The sequence below is a fragment of the Aulonocara stuartgranti genome, assembly GCF_965226115.1.
Source record: "Aulonocara stuartgranti genome assembly, chromosome: 14".
In the NCBI taxonomy this organism is placed as follows: domain Eukaryota; kingdom Metazoa; phylum Chordata; class Actinopteri; order Cichliformes; family Cichlidae; genus Aulonocara; species Aulonocara stuartgranti.
This window is the reverse complement of record NC_138950.1, coordinates 39,131,298-39,135,795: the sequence shown is the minus strand read 5'-3', so window position 1 is coordinate 39,135,795 and position 4,498 is coordinate 39,131,298. Positions and strand designations below refer to the sequence as shown.

At 41.2% G+C, this 4,498-nt stretch overlaps 1 long non-coding RNA gene across 1 annotated transcript; it reads left to right on the top strand.

The window, feature by feature from the left end:
• The first annotated feature begins 698 nt into the window (after positions 1 to 698).
• LOC309687930 lies at positions 699 to 3,569 on the top strand. Its single transcript, XR_014270921.1, has 2 exons — positions 699 to 1,456; positions 1,540 to 3,569. It is a non-coding gene; the product is annotated as an uncharacterized lncRNA (long non-coding RNA).
• The last annotated feature ends 929 nt before the right edge of the window (positions 3,570 to 4,498 follow it).

The following is a 4,498-nucleotide window of genomic DNA, read 5'->3' as shown; positions in this document are numbered from 1 at the left end:
TGCGTCGTCCCTCATGCTGTGTGGATCTCCCTGTGAGTTATTCCCCAGTTTAATTTAGCTTACTTTGTATGTTCGTTTTTCTGCGACCAGCAAATAAAGCTGTGGTTTTGAGTTCATCCCTCGGGTCTGTGAGTCCTGCATTTTGAGTCCTCATCTCCTGCCTGCCACACAGCGTTTCATGACATTTATAATCTGTGCCAGTGGGAGCATGTAAATGTTAAGCAGAAGGAGTCCAAAGATGGAACCTTGGGGAACTCCACATGTGATACTTGTCTGCTCAGATGTGAAGTTACCTACTGATACAAAGTATTTCCTGTTTTCTAAGTATGTTTTGAACCAGTTTAGTACAGTACCTGAAAGACCTGCCCAGTTCTCCAGTCGTTTGAGTAATATGTTGTGGTCAACTGTATCAAATGCTGCACTGAGATCCAGTAAAACTAAGACTGACATTTTTCCACTGTCTGTATTCAGACATGTGTCATTGAACACTTTGGTCAGAGCGGTTTCAGTGCTGTGGTTCTGTCTAAAACCTGACTGGAAGGCATCATAGCAGTTATTCTGTTTAAGAAGTAGGTGGTGAATCATCTTCAGTCTTTGCTGGATTGCTGAACTAACCAGTTAGTGAAGCTGGCTAGCTTCCTTTGGCCTGTAAGTTACATACCTCATTGTTCTTCTGTGCAGAAAACCCTGGGGATTCAGAGAGAAGGGCTTTTTTTTTCTGTGGGTGATTCTGTAGTGGGATTGCACGTTCTGTTTGGACCCTTAACTTTACTGACTGGAAACCCGGGCCTTTGCCTTTTGAACTTTGGCTAAAAAGCTTATTTACACAACAGAGTCCGTGTTTGAGTCATACATATTTTGGAGGCCTTTATTTGGACCATAGGGAGAAGCCAGAGGCCCTGGATGCATGTTCTCCTCATGTGGATATGGGAATAACATGCATTCACCACATAGTGAGATGGTTTTGGATAAATAGTTGACTCTAACCCAGGACCATCTTACTGTGGGACAATGGTGCTAACCACCACACTGCCCATGACTGGTGTCTGCTTGCTTTGGTGTGCTCTTCTGTTTTCAGAGCATTAGCTTCCATAATTCTGTCATGTTTCTTCTCTTTGTCCAGAGCATACACCTTCACCACAGAGCAATTTGCTAATTTTTACAGCCACACCTGTTCGTTGTTGTATCCAGTAGTCTTTCAACATTTCTGGGAGTAATTTATTGTTCACAGCTTTTATGAAGCTTCAGTTCCTGCATTTTGAACTGTGAGGTTGTGAACCTTGGTAACTTGTTTTGGAAGATGTTAACATATTAACAACAATGAAATGTAGAGCTGTAGAAGTTCTTGTACACTTTTGAAATGTTGCAGATTTTATTTTAATTTAATCAAACCTGCAGCTTGCTCTCAATAACCTGTGATACAGCAGTTTGCTTCTTGTCCAAACTTGAGCCGCAGGTGAGCTGAAACCTTTCAAAAAACACCACGTATAAGAGTTGTGTTTGTTCGCCAACCTTCTTCCTTTTCTCCTTTGCTGTCAGGTGGAGTTGTGCTGTTGCTTCCTCAAGGACTCACCTGCAAGCTGAGTTTTCTTTCTTTCTTCCACCTGCTTCTTTATCCAGTTGGCTCTGGTATTTAAGGATCTGTTGGTGCTGTCATTCTGCACTCTTGCTGCCATAGTGGTGGTAATTGGGCCCCCTTTGTTGCTGGCTAGCACCTCTGTTTTTGGACTGGTAATGGTATTCTTTCATTTGTTCTCCAGCAGTCTGCCTGAAGACTGAGTACCTGCAGAGACTAATGTTACCCTGACGAGTTTAATGTCTTGGCCAAACAGCTGCACTCTTGTGCGCACACAAGACCTGAGCCTGCTCTCCCATTCTTTCATGACCTCATCAAAACCTGCCTACCAAAGGCCCCTCCAAACTTCCTGTTCAAGGAATCGGCAAGTAAGATTTAATCATAAATCTTATAGAGACTTCTTAGCTCTTCCTTGGCCACTGCTGATCTTTTTTTTTTTTTTTTTTTTTTTCCACTGGAAACTCCACCCCACTCCTGTAGGGGGGCGGGGGCAGCCTCCCTTCTAGCTTTATTTGTGCTTTGACCTTTTTTTTTTTTTTTTTTTTTTTTTCTATCCTCCATTTATATATATTTTTTCTTCCACCTGTCAGGTCTGGTGTTGTTACAATACATAAATAAAAAATTCGCTTTGAGAGCAGCTGGAGCAGGGTTTTCTTTTTAAGACCCCGGTTCTACTAGCTAGAGCTGCTGTGTGTCCATGTGCACAATTGGTGCAAGTACAAGTTTATCAAATCACCACCAGAATTTAAATTCAAAGCATAACTGAAGGTGTGTGTTGTGTGCATTTGTAATGACCAGTTTCCTGCTGGTCCTCGCTGCACTTACCCCTCTCTTGAATATCCTTCTATAATGTTAGCTGCGCTCTTCTACTGCGCCCCAGAAAGCTTTCTTACATGGATCAAATAGAATAAGAAGCTTTGCATAGACTGAAACAGCATGCACGTCTTTCCTTCTGAGCCCCAACGGCTTTCCTGTCTAAAACAAGCGGTTCCCTCGGGGTGCTTCCAATTAGCAATGGTACATCTGTGCTGATTACTTGATAGCTACTTAACCTCTGCCAGCAAAGCAAGCCAAAGATGAGAGAAGTTCTTGGCCTACACGCCCATTCTAACAAAGTGAAGTGGCATACATACAAAACAAAGTCAAGCAGTGCATGTCACTGACCTATTTGCCTTTTGAAGATGCGAGCAGGGAGACTAAAAGCTTGAGTTTAGTCTGAGATGAGGTAAGTTTAGGATTTTCCTTGAAATATTTCAAAATGCCAAACTGCTAGCTGGACAACGCTCCCTTCAAAGCACAGGAACAGTCTGGCTCGTACCATCCTGCCTGTCATAACTTTTAGCCACAAAATCGAAACCGCTTTAATAAATCCAAAAGCTTTCTAACATTTTCCACCACTGCAGCTGTTTGTATATCTAACCTGAAATCTTCATTTTCTTTAAATTCAGCCTTGTTTTTCTTTATCTTTTATGACCTGCATAAATCTGCACTGTTGAATCACGATCTTCGGTCCTTCCAAAGGATGAAGGTAACAATCCACAGCTGCCACACGCAGACGTGTCAGACAGGATGAACAAAGGTGAAACAAGAAAGATGACCAGATACTGCCTGAGTATGACACACATAAGAGAGCAATCCTCCTGACACTGACAGTGCAGAGTTCTCCCTGACGAGAGCAACATCCAAATCTTGCATCTGTAGGCCTCGTTGGGTGTTGCCTTTTACTTTGAATCCTTAAAAAAAGTTAATACCATCTTTTAGAGCAAAGACTGTGATTTCTAATTGCCATAATTGAACCAAATCAGTGTTTCTGTTGTACTCGCTCTTGTCTTTGTTAATCTTAGCAGGTTAAGTGTGAGTCTGGCCAGGTTTTATCCCACAGCTGATTGTCAGGGGTCTGTGTGTTTTTGATGGGCAGATGGTGAGGGATGGAGAGTTGGCGTTTCCCCTTAAGCTAGCAATATTAACCTTATATTAAAAAAACAAAAAAACATGTTGCTACTCAGTTATTGTAAGAATTACTTTCATTTGGTTAAACGTGAATGTTAGACATTTAAATCACATCCTTTCACGTAAAGTTTGTTTACAACAACTGTACTTTACTCCTTAATTTATGGACACGAGCCAAATTACAAAGTCACAGCAGGCAAACCCCACAATAACCCTGGGACAAAAGGCCTTTTACACACAGCAGCAATGATGGAGAGTGGACAGGCACAGAGGTGGGACCAAGTCATTGTTTTGCAAGTCTCAAGTCAAGTCTCAAGTAATGTCAGGCAAGTCAGAGTCGAGTCTCAAGTCACTGGTGTAAAAGTCCGAGTCAAGTCACAAGTCTGAAACTTTGAATTTCAAGTCCTTTCGAGTCTTTAAAAAAAAAAAAAAAAAAAGAAAAAATAATGTTGCAGTTATGCTAAATGTAAATATTAGACCATGTAATTTTAAATCTGTGTTTTTCTCAACACATGACAAAATAGTGAACTTAGAAAATATACACAAATTGTGAAATTGCACCTCTTTAAAATGCAGCTCAATTAAACCTAGCTCCAAGAATAATTTTCACCGACAGTTCTGAGATAAGCTGCATGTTATTCTTGGATGCGGTTGTAGGACCGGCTTTAAAATCGCATGACAAAAATATCATACACATTAAAAAAAAACTGTATCACCAACGTAGCCTGGACAACATTTGCTAGTTAGATGAAGTCAGCTATCTCATCTTAGCATATTTATATGCATATTTATAATCATACGGTTCTTGGAGTGAGTGCACACACTCATGAAGTTTAGTAACTTCAGGTCACTGCAACAAGCCCAGGTACAGTTTACCGACGGATGGGTACAGGACCTTGAAACGCACCGTGTAGAACGAAAGACCATCGTACGTATCATAAGTTTACCAGTCTCACAAATTGTCATCATAAA